This window comes from Cupressus sempervirens, chromosome 4 (genome assembly GCF_028749045.1).
Source record: "Cupressus sempervirens isolate cs-2001-9-10 chromosome 4, ASM2874904v1, whole genome shotgun sequence".
NCBI classification, from domain to species: Eukaryota; Viridiplantae; Streptophyta; class Pinopsida; order Cupressales; family Cupressaceae; genus Cupressus; species Cupressus sempervirens.
Window position 1 is genome coordinate 600,935,836 of NC_143121.1, and position 13,044 is coordinate 600,948,879.

The following is a 13,044-nucleotide window of genomic DNA, read 5'->3' on the forward strand; positions in this document are numbered from 1 at the left end:
ACTGAGACAAGTAGAAGTATCGAAGGTGAAGATTTTGCAATTTTCATGAGGACTTTACATGAGGAAGTTAAAAGGAATTTGGAAGACAGTAATCAAAAGCATAAACAAAGAGCTGATAAAAGAAAGAGACATAAACCTTTTGAAGTTGGTGATGAAGTTATGATTCACTTGAAGAAGAATAGATTTCCAATTGGTACCTACGGTAAGTTAAAAATGAAGAAGTTTGGACCTTGTAAGATTCTGAAGAAATTTGACAATGGAGATGCCTATGAAGTAGAATTACCAGAAGATATGGATATATCACCTATATTCAACATTGCAAATATCTTTGAGTACTATGAGTCTGATGATAAGAATGATAATAACCTAGATTATCCTAGGAAGCTGAAAGACAACATTAAGAAGATTCAAATAGCAGAGTAAACAAGAGTATCAGAGGAAAAGACTACATAGATTGCCTAGTTTAGTGGACAACCATACCAGCTGAAGATAGTTCATGGATTACACAAGCTAAGTTGGATCCTTATGATTCAGGTCAGAATATGAATAGTGCCTGATGTGGACATCAGTTCTCTTTATTAACCCTAGGTGTCTGATGCAGGAGCATCTTGGGTCGTGTTGCAACCTTGCATAAACCAATTTTATTTTTCTTGTTTTCCGTACCAGTTTGCTTTTCATGACGTAGCCATTGCTGCTTGTAGTTTCGTGGCATGCGAGGTTAACATCTTGTCGAGGACCTATTTGGGATCTTCATCCTAAGTGCGAAAGCCTTGATCGTTCGTATGTCTTGAGTTGTGTGCCATTCTTTGTGGTCTATCTTTCCCGTGTTTGTCTTCTAGCGAGGTGTATTATTTCTTTTGGAGCGCGATTTGCTAAGTCAGATTGGCGTGTTGCGAAGTTAGGAGCCAACTCCTTAGACACATGTGGATCCGCCTTCAAGTGCACGTCGCTTCATGTTTATATTTGCTTTGGTTTGGTTTACCCTTCCAAGGTTGGACCTATAATGTAATTAAATGCCTGACTAGCTGACTTGTGGCTTACCTGCTATATATGAAGCTTGGTTAAAGGTAGTTCAAGATGGGTAGAAAGCAGTGGCAATAGGAGAATATTGAAGAAGAAGATAGGAATGCGAGTTTGGATTCTTACTCCATAATTTAATATGGTCGTAACCCGGAAGGCCTCACAACCGGGCATGTTTCTTGATTCCTTCTAATAATTACAGTAGTGTAGTGGCCAGTTGCCGAGCCTTATGTTCAATGTGTGACTTACTAGTTACACCCGAGTAAAAGTCTAGAATCTTGCCTTGTAAACATTGATTTATATGTTTCTTCTGTGTGTAACTCTGAGCAAGGGATGCTTGTAGACTTAATTAGAGCTGATTCTGCTTCAGCCTATCTTACACCTCGCGTCAGACAAGCCCTAGACAAGCCCCGAGTTTACAATGCATAACCAACTCATATGACAACATAAGAGTATGTGCCCTTAGGCATAGGTCCACGTGCCATCCAACAATCCAAATCCAAGAGCGCACACACTGACTCCCTCGAATTGAAGCTCGCAAATATAATCTCCAAAGTCTGCCAGTTAAGCAGGAACACACGACCAACAATCACCAAACGGCTCTAACTTGAAGACAATTACTTCAATCATTATGCATACTTAGGACAAGGTTGCTCAATGTGCCTCAAACACACCCCCAACTACACAAACCATGACTCCACAAATCTGAGCTTGATGCTCCTGCATCAATTTGGAAATACCATCAAAATCTGTCAGAAAAAGAACTATTCCGGATTTGGGACTTGAGAATTGATGTTTTTTAGATCTGAAAATTTGGGAGACATTGAACACAGATGACTTAGAGGTCAAGGATGATGTAAAGAGGTCAAAGACGACCTAAAAGGTCAAGAAGGAGGTCATTCTTGACCTGTTGTACACAAATTTATGAGATTGGAATCTTTGGTTGCACTTGAAGCCCTAGTTACGAGATTCGAACTTCGCTGCTCTGAAAACCTGTAGATCTACACCTATACGCAAGGGAAATAGATTTTGTTGGGCCGGGGGGGGGGGGTAATTGAAATGAAAGTAAAAGAAGGAATGCTAACATGTAGTAGAAGTAAATCGAACAATGGAATCATAACAATGTAGATGTAGTTGTCTTTGATATGTGATCAAATATGTTAATGCGATTGCCTTGACTCAACATAAAAACCAATAGGAAATCATGTAAGACAAAACTTCATGTGTATAGATGCTTACAATATGCCTCAATGATAGATGGAAGAGCTTGAATGCTTGAATGGATGCCTTGATTGCTCACTTCCTTGAGAATTCCTTGAATGCACCTTGAGAGCTTGAGCATGAATAGCTTGCATGTGTGTGATGTAGTGGATATAGAATGAATGCCCAAATGAAGAGAGGACTTCGTTTATAGCGATTTCAGAATAAACCCTACGAAGGGCCGACTCAACAAAGTGAAAAAAGCAATATTTAACATGGGGCCCAAGATTTCTTTAGGAAAATCATCTGGGTAAGGGACAAGGTCATCCCCAATCACCTAGGTAAGGGACCACCTCATCCTTTACCCTAGGTGAGGGATGAGGTTGACCCTAACCTTGAGGTGAAAGGGCCCAAAAATGGCTCTAAATTTGAGAAATGTTGTGGTATGGAGGAAAAATGGTGACATATGCAAAGAAAATATAATGTCCCTTGTTTGGACCGACCTTAGTTTAACTTAAATTTCTCAATTAAACTTTTGTAGACCAATTGTATATATCTAATTTTCCCTTCCACATCTCTTTGGGTGATTTAATATTCCTTTATATACCTTGATATGAGAAAAGGTGTGACTTTTCATTTAATTAACTATTTTATTCATTAACATTAATATTGTTGTCATATTATTATTTATTATTAATATATATATATATATATATATATATATATATATATATATATATATATAATGCATAATCTATATACTTCACTTCATATATTATGATATTAATCTAAATATTATATTTTATCATTTTTACATAATAATATTTAATTCTCATACTTTAATATTAATATATTATGTAATATTATAATATGATTATAAAAAAATATAACTAGACCAATTTGCATTGTACAAGAGGTAAAGAAGGGTTTTGGAGAGTCCACAAATGGACATGTCTCCTACGTGGGAGACATCCATTTGTGGACATGACTCTCCCTACCACTAATCGCAACTAATGGTTGCAGTCTTCCAATACACAGTGTATCACGAGACCAACATTAATCTCGGGTGGTACTTTGTCAGTCAACACATATTTGATATTTAAAGTTGAAAAAGCCTCCAAGGTTGATAAAAGGATTAATATTTGTTATTTATAAAATACATACGTATACATATACATGTACATATTATATATTTGATTTCCACAAATATCAACTTCTTAAACAACATACAAATATACAACCAAGAGTTAATCCTTATTATATCTCATTTGCATTTACACTTAATGTTTATCTAACTGAAGCTATAAATAGCATTAACACTCCCTCTTAGTTAGGGAGGATAGACACATGAACAAATATTACCTCAATGTAATATTAGAAATGGCAATTTTGTGGATATCTTTGATCAGAAGATATCCACCATTTAGATATCATCTCATGATATCAAGAGTAATGACCTCCTGGATGTCAAATCACATAACATTCACCAAGTACTCTTTGAGTAATGGCCTCGTGAATGTCAAGTTGCAAGATATTCACCAAGTACTCTAAGTAATGGCCTCTTGAACATCAAGTCGCATGATATTCACCAAGAGTAATGGCCTCCTCAACATCAAGTTGCATAACATTCGCCAAGTACTCAAAATGTTCATGAGGTATGTGCACATGTATCCTTAATAATACTTACCATATGAACAATCATGGTCTATTTAGGGAACTTAACCCACCATGCAAGATATAATCTGTCATGACCTGCTTGGACATCATATGATATCCATCATAATAGAAGATCAAGTTATTGTAAGATCGTTACCTTCCAATAACTTTAACAAATACAAGTGATAATCATTTGAAAGTCGTCACTTTCTCATGATGTATACTGGGCCCAGGATGCCATTCATGATCAATAATTAGTTTCATTAGCACAATCCACAATTATGCTTAAACTCATTCTCAATAATTATAATCATACCAAGTTTACCTTGGAAGTGATTTACCTTCATTTTGCAAGAGGCTTGTTGTGGATGGTACAGAATCATGAACTCCCCCTTAATCCAAAATTTCACAAAAAATTTAGATATAATTTAGAATACAAGTTTCTTTGAATCAAAATTTGAATTACTAACTTCAATGAAGGAAGCTTGATGTTTGAGTGTGTCTAGACATCTTGTTGCAGTGTGACCATAGTTGTTGCATCTATAACATTGTATTTTAGAATAATCTTTCTGTTTCTTGAACGACTGTTTATCGTTTTTGCCCTTTTTCCTTTTCAAATTAGTGGTGTGAATCTGAATATCTTCATTTGTGGATTCCATGCTGATTTCTCTAGATATTAGATTACACTCTTCTTGGATGCAATCATCTTTTAGTCGACCAAACTTGGGGAGTTTGGAATGAGCACTTATTTCTTGTCTAAAGTTTTCCCATGAGATAGGGAGTCCAATTGACGTTACCATAGTTAACTCTTTACTATCAAATATGTGACCACTTGTTGAGAGTTGGCTGCTTAATTCTGTTATCCTCATAAAGTGTGAGGTGATGGTCTCGCTTTTATTTATTTTAATATTAGAGAGTTGATTTCTAAAAGTAAGAATGCTGCTAGTGTTGATCTCAAACATGTTGTCCAGGGCTTTGAACATATCATATGCAGAGTCTAACTTTGTTATAATAGGCAGAAAATGATCTTTTACTTCGTCTACTAATAATTCCATTGCTCTAGTGTTTTCCTTTTCCCATTGGCCTTTTCATCATTCTCATTATATTTCGGTTTAGGATTTTCTATGATTGTTTTTAACTCATGCTTTCTTAGTATTAGCATCATTCGCAGTTTTCAAGCTTCAAAATTTGAAGCACCTTCAAGTCTGATTCCATTCACCATTTTGATTTTGATAAGTAAATAATTTCAAAAATATGTAAGTATATCTTATCGCAAAACTTGATCTGATTGTCTCTTAAAACTGCTCTGATACCATGTTAAAATATTTTGATCAGATTTGAATTCAAAATTCAGTCTTGTTTATGGAATTATATGATAATGTGATGCATAGGTTCTATATGTATTTATTGCTCTTGAAACAACTTGTATTTAATACACACACACACACACACACACACACATGCATATATGTATACATATGTAGATATACATATATATGTATATATGTATATATACACATATACATATATATGTGTATATATATATATGTATGTATGTATGTATGTATATATATATATATATATACATATATTTGTGCAAACTTATCACAGGGTAGAAAATTGTATTTTGTCGGAGATTGGCAATTTATACTCCACTTAGAAGACTTATATTATTATGTGTTCGTTGGTAGTATTCACTCCACCCAATCTGCATTCTATAGGAGGTAAAGAAGGGTTTTGGAGACATATCCACAAACGAACATGTCTCCTACAAAATGCAGAGTGGGTGGAGTGAATACTACCAATGAACACATAATAATATAAGTCTTCTAAGTGGAGTATAAATTGCCAATCTCTGACAAAATACAATTTTCTACCCTGTGATAAGTTCACACAAATATATGTATATGTACATATGTATACATATATATGTATATGTATACATATATACATATATGTGTGTGTGTGTGTGTGTGTGTATATATATTAAATACAAGTTGTTTCAAGAGCAATAAATACATATAGAACCTATGCATCACATTATCATATAATTCAGTAAACAAGACTGAATTTTGAATTCCTGGACGTGACTCTCCCTACCACTAATCGCAACTAATGATCGCAGTCTTCCACTGCATGGTGTAACACGAGACCAACATTAATCGTGGGTGGTACTTTGTTGGTCACAACATATTTGATATTTAATAATTGAGAAAGCCACCAAGGTTGATAAAAGGATTAATATTTGTTATATATATATACATATATATGCATATATTATATATTTGATTTCTATAAATATCAACTTTTTAAACAACATACAAATATATAACAAAGAGTTCCTTATTATATCTTATTTGCATTTACACTTTATGTTTATTTTGAATCTTTGGTGTAGCTTCAAGAGAGATCTTCTCTCTGTTCATTCCTGTTGTATCAACAGGTAAAGTCACCTGTAGTTATAAGCTTCAAGCATTTTTGGGTCTGCTCTGCTGAAGGCAATTATTGGTTATCAGTTATTCACTGACAGCTATGATGTTTGTCATCCAAGTATTTTTATTTATTTTTATTGTGTGCTGTCTATTGCCAACCACTTTTTGACATTCAACGTGGATGTGTTTTCTGGGAGAAATCATTTTTAGATCGTGCGTTCCTTCTATGACATCTGTTATGTCTATGCAAGCGGCTCCTATGTAACTGACTATTCCTCTTCTTGTGTTTGCATGTCAAAGTTTCAGTTATGTCTTTTATTCTTCCTTGAGACCGTTCGCATTATGAAGGGAATTCGATATCTTTGGTGGTACCATTCATTATAATCATCGTGCGTGTGTTCTTGCATTTTGCGGATGAGTGTTTGGAGGATATTTGTGCTATTAGAAGTGTTTTATTCTTATCAACGTGTTCTTTCTTTCTGAGAGCAGATGTGTTCAGTTTCATTTTTCGTTGCTCGATTCTAGAGTTGAATTCATTCCGTGCAGTTAAGAATTTTTTGCTTCTCTCTGCCTGATATCGGGTGATCTTTCTGAGTATTTCCGTCATTTTTGTAGCATCATATTTTCATACTCTCATTCCTCTGACAGAAGTCGTAAGGAGTTTGTGCTGCTTTTAAATTGAGCAGATTAGTATTTCAGTTTGTGGAGTTTTTGCTAGAGAAATCTAGACTTCCAGTCTTTATTGTTTTTGTCAGTATATTTTCAGTTAATCTCTGTAAAGACTTTATCTTGGATATTTCAGTATTTGACATAAATGTCATTTAGGCTGATTCCGAAATTGTGAAATACTTTGGAGATTCTTCTTTATTCATAATAAAAACATCATTTTGTGGGACTGGGTTGTTTCCCTCGGAGAGGAGGGTTTTTCCCACGATAAAAGGTTCTCTGTGTGTTTTTGTTTTGTTATCTTTTGTTTATCTGGTTCAAATTTAACACGGTATCAGAGTGAGGTTGCTGAAGATCTGATTTGAACCAGGTTGCTCTGCCTTTTTATCCTTATTTCTCTTAGCATTTAAAGATGGTGAACAGACTTAAAGTTGAGGATAGATTGGAAGGTTCCTCAAACTTTGATCTTGGAAACCTAGAATCCTAGTTGTTCTTGAACAAAATGATTAACTGGATTATGTTAACTTTGTTGTTTCCGAACCTTCTGATGAGGCTGCTAAGCCTCAGTGGAATAAAGTAAAGTTTTGGCCAAAAAAATCATGATAGATTCTGTGAAAGATAATCTGATTCCAGTTATCTTCAAATTAGAATCAGCTGGAGAGATGTTTGATACCTTGAAGTAGTTATATGAAATCAACAACACCGACAGGGCACTTGCCTTGAGAAGTCAACTGCTGCATCAAAAGATGTCTAAAGGAGAATCTGCGGTTTCTTACTTCATGAAAATTACAGTTCTAAAAGATCAACTTGCTGCCATAGGTTAATCTTTTAGTGACAAAGATTTGGTAATGGTTGCTATGAATGGACTTCCTCGCTCATGAGAATGATTCGTTCAAGGCATCTGTGGTAGAGGTGAACTTCCTAAGTTTGATCAGTTGAGGGGAGATTGTGTTCAAGAGGAATGCAAGCTGGAAGTAAGAGGTATTAATTGAAAGCCCTTTGCTAAAGACGATCATGTACTCTCTGCTTATACATCCAAAGGAAAACGAAAGTAAGGGAATTTTAAAAAATTCAGAGAGAAAGGTCTTGATTCCTCTCCTGATCTCAAGAAAAAGAAAAAGAATCTCTCTCACATTCAGTGCTTCAGATGTGATAAGTTTGGCCACTATGCTAGAGACTGTCATGTGAAACCAAAACCTTCTCATGGGGCTGCTGTTGCAGATGTGGAGAAAGAAAGAATCTTGCAAAAATTCTGAAGGTTTTTTTTAAAATTTCTGCTCTGTCCAGCGATATTCTCTCTAACAGTAATACTTGGCTGATTGATAGTGGAGCCTCTCATCACATTACTGGTTTTAAAGAACACTTATCAGACTTGAACGTAAAAGACTCATTTGAATGTCATTATTGGTGACAATGCTAGCTATTTTGTTAAAGGTGCTGGTTCTGCTTCTTTTCAATTGGATTCTGGTATTCCTCTTTATCTAAGTGATGTTCTTTATGTTCCAGGTATTAGGAGAATTTTGATTTTCGTTTCTGCATTAGAAGATAAGGGATTCTATATAGCATTTACTGATGGGAACGTTTTGGCTTGGAAAAACTATTCTTATTTTAATACATCTTGTGTGATTGGTGTTCGTTATGATAGTCTTTATCATTTCTCAGCTCATCCTCTTCAAGCTTTTTCTCTGAATTCATGTGATTCCTGTGAATTATGGCACATGAGATCTGGTCACTTGAATTTCAGGACTCTATCTTCCATGAAGAATGCTGTTATTGGTCTTTCTCATCTTAATCAGGATCATGAAGAAGTTTGCAAAGGTTGTGCCTTAGGTAAGAACATCTAGAGTCCTTTTCATAGTAGTGAGCCTAGATCTAAGGAAATTTTAGAAACCATTCATTCAGATTTATGTGGTCCTATGTTTGTTGCTTCTCTTAGTAGATTCTGGTATTATATTTCATTTATTAATGATTTTTCTCGTAAGGGCTGGATCTACTTTCTTAAATCTAAAGAATTAGATGAAGTGCTGTCTCGGTTCAAAGATTTTAAGGCTTTGGTTGAAAACTTGTCTAAGAAAAGTATTAAGACATTGAGATCAGACAATGGTGAAGAATATGTCTCAGGAATCTTTCAGAATGGTGTGGCTGAAAGAAAGAATAGGACTGTTATTAAAGCATCCAAGGCAATGATTCATGATCAAGGCCTTCCTATTTCTTATGGGCTGAGCCTGTAGAACAACAGTTCATATAGAATCATTGTCCCCACCAAATTCTTGGCAACTTGACTCCAGAAGAAGCTTTCTCAGGTATTAAACCAGATATAAGTTATTTCAGAATTTTTGGTTGTTTGGTTTTTTTTCATATTACCAAGGAGAAAAGATCTAAGCTTGAACCTTCAGGTAAGAGAGGCATCTTTGTTGGATATAGTGACTCATCGGAGGCTTATAGGATCTACATCCCAGGTCAAAAACATATTGAAATTAGCAGGAATGTTACCTTTGATGAATTTAAAGCTTGTAAACTTCCAAAAGACTCAAGTTCTGAAAATATTGAAGAAGATATTGATAATTTTGATGTCCCCTTCATATCTGATCCAGTTTCCCCTGTAGAGATTTTAGAGTGAGTCTCCTAAGGCAGATTTAAGTTTTGGTTCTCCTGAACCTGTAGATATTTCAGCAGGTCCTAGCTGTTCTTCATCTAGCAAGAAACGTCCTTTGTGGGCTAGGAATCTCATGGAAGAAAGTGAGCCCTTTGCTGCACCTTGTGGCACATTTAGAGAAAGTAAGAGGCCTCATAAGTTTGCTGGTTATGTTGCTCTAATGAATCACATTATCACTTCAGAACCTTCTAGTGTTGAAGAAGCTTTTAAATGGAAAGTATGGAAAGATGCAATGATGAAAGAATATCAATCTATGCTTAAAAATGACATTTGGGATATTGTTCCAAGACCGAAAGGTAAGTCTGTAGTTTCTTCAAAATGGTTGTTTAAAATTGAGCATTCTGCTGATGGTAGTATAGAGAAGTATATGGCTAGATTTGTTGCTAGAGGTTTCTCTCAAAAGGAGGGCATAGATCATGAGGAAAATTTTGCTCCTGTAGTTCACTATTCCTCTATTAGATCTATCTTTAGTATTGCAGCAATGGAGGGCTGGAAACTTCATCAAATGGATGTTGAAACGACATTTCTAAATGGTGTTATTGAAGAGGAAGTCTTTATTGAACAGCCTGAAGGGTTCATTATTCATGACAAAGATTCCTATGTATGCAAACTGAAAAAAGGCCTTATATGGCCTTAAGCAAGCCTCTCGTGCTTGGTACGAAAGGGTTGATAATTATCTTCTTAGCTTGGGATTTGTTAAAAATGATGCTTATCCAAATTTATATTTTTAAAAGAGTGATAGCAATTTTCTGATTCTTGTGCTTAATGTGGATGATTTATTTCTTACTAGTGATGATGGTTTGATTGTGAAATGTAAAGAGTACCTTGCATCAGAATTTGAAATGAAAGACCTCGGTTACGTGCATTATTTCCTTGGTCTTGAGGTATGACAATCATTTGAAGGTATTCTGCTAAGCCAAGGTAAATATGCAAAGTTGCATGGATACGGATACAGATACAAATACAAATACGGTATTGGGTACAGATACGACCATTTTTTAAGACCCCCAATATGGATATGGCTGGACACGACATTAATAAATAACACATATACATATATTTAGCATAGTTTTCAAAGTTACTGTAGGAGATTTTCATTATTTCAAAAGTAACATTGACACATAAATGCTACATATATATCTATAAGTTAATTTAACGCTTAACAATATGTAAACATAGTAGAGTTGCATTAGAAGATAACCCAAAAATGGGTTGTTGAGATAGAAAAATGTTTAACTTGTCTTTCTCATTCGGTGAGTGTTTTGTTTATACTTTTTGTTTAAATTTTTTTGCTTTAATATAGTTTATTTTACATTAAAGGGAAGATCTATGTCAAATCTTAGGAAAAAAACAAATCCCATAGTATTTGGTATGGTTCAAAAATCAATTTTATCAGGCAGACATGGGTACAATATTCAATGTGTATCTGAGTAGTATTGGATATGTTTCCAAATTGGATACGGGGATACGCGCGCCCAAGGAGGGACAGAGGAGTTTCCGGCAACTCTGTAAATATGTTATAGATATTCTAAAGAGGTTTGGTATGCTGAATTGTGAATTCATGGCCACTCCAATGGAAATAAATCTTAAGAAATTCTATGAGGATCCTGCTGGTTCAGATTTGATTGATCCTACCATGTATACACGGCTCATTGGTTCCCTCATGTACTTAGTTAACACAAGGCTTGATATTTTTTTATGTTGTTAATACTTTGAGTCAATTCATGTGTGAACCAAGGCATATACATTTAGTTGCAGCCAAACATATTTTAAGATATGTTCCTGGTACATTGGGATTTGATTTTTTTTTTTGATTCAAAAGCTGATTTAACATTGACAGGCTTTTCTGATTCAGATTGGGCAGGATGTGCTTCTGATAGAAAGAGTACTTCAGGATATTGTTTCAGCCTAGGTTTGGCCGTGACTTCTTGGTGTAGCAGGAAGTAACCTTGTGTGGCTCAAAGCACTCCTAAAGCAGAGTATCTAGTAGTGTGTATGGCTGCAAAAGAAGTTGCGTGGCTTTGCAAATTACTCACTGGTCTTTTGGCCAAATGGCTGAACCTACTGATTATGTGTGATAATCAAAGCTGTGTAAAGCTTTTTGTTAATCCTGTTTTTATTGACAAATCTAAACATGTAGAAATCAAATATCATTAGCTTAGGGATATGGTTAAAAGGAAAGTTATTAAACTCAAGTATGTTTCTACTGAAGAACAAGTTACTAATATTCTCACCAAGCCTCTTCATAGAACGAAGTTTAACTACTTTGAAAAGAAGCTTGTCCTTGTGGAGAATGATATGGTCGTTGAGAAATATTCTCAGCTTTAGAAACTATTTCATGGTGAGTACTTCTTTGGGAGGGAAGTCATATAATGATGCTCCTTGTTTCATCCTTTACAAGTAGGCATGATGAAGGCACTTCACCCACTGCAAGTAGGCATGGTGAACTTACCCTTTGCAAGTAGGTATAGTGTAAATACAATCTTCTCAGGGAGAAGATTGAGGTGAAAGTCCTCATTCAAATACCCACTGCAAGCACACCCACTGCAAGTAGGCATGGTGTATCCCATCCTCTGCGAGTAGGCATGATGGAAATATGATGCATTAATTACTTATTTTTGTCTTGTAGGAGTAGTTATGATGAAATATGTTTTGATGAGATGACATTAGTTGTTGTGATAACAATTGTTGTAGTTTGATATTGTTGTGATGAGATAACAATAATACTTTGTGATTGCAATTGTTATGTTTTGATTCTGTTATGTTGAGATAACATTAGTCTATTGTTATAATATGATGACAATAGTATAAATTTGTGAACATTGAATTAACCACTTGACTGATTGCAGCCTATTGCTCGTCTCATAAAGATAAATCGAAGATCTCTCTCTTGTTAAGAGGGAGTGTTGGAAATCTGGTGTAGCTTCAAGAGAGGTCTCTATGTTCATTCCTGTTGTATCAACAGGTAAAGTTACCTGTAGTTATAAGCTTCAAGCATTTTTGGGTGTGCTCTGCTGAAGGCAATTATTGGTTATCAGTTATTCACCGACAGCTATGATGTTTGTTGTTTTAAGTATTTATATTTATTCTTATTGTGTGCTTTCTATTGCCAACCACTTTTTGGCATTCAACGTGGATGTGTTTGCTGGGAGAAATCATTTTTGGATCACACATTCCTTCTATGACATCTGTTATGTCTATGCAAGCGGCTCCTACGTAACTGACTATTCCTCTTGCATTCGCATGTCAAAGTTTCAGTTATGTCTTTCATTCTTCCTTCAGACCATTTGCATCATGAAGGGTATTAGATATCTTTGGTCGCAACAATTATTATTATCATCGTGTGTGTGTTCTTGCATTACACGGATGAGTGTGTGGAGGATATTTGTGCTATCAGAAGTGTTTTATTCTTAT

At 35.1% G+C, this 13,044-nt stretch overlaps 1 protein-coding gene across 3 annotated transcripts in view; it reads left to right on the forward strand.

The window, feature by feature from the left end:
* The window catches only part of LOC149562646 (uncharacterized), a 230,993-nt gene that overhangs the window by 18,116 nt on the left and 199,833 nt on the right, over positions 1-13,044 (forward strand). For 2 of the 3 annotated variants that reach the window (XM_089826110.1, XM_089826108.1), the window contains exon 2: positions 12,480-12,595. The exons of the other annotated variant lie outside the window; for it this stretch is intronic. The gene's annotated coding sequence lies outside the window, so the exon portion shown is untranslated. The remainder of the gene's footprint in view (positions 1-12,479; positions 12,596-13,044) is intronic. 3 annotated transcript variants of the gene reach the window in all.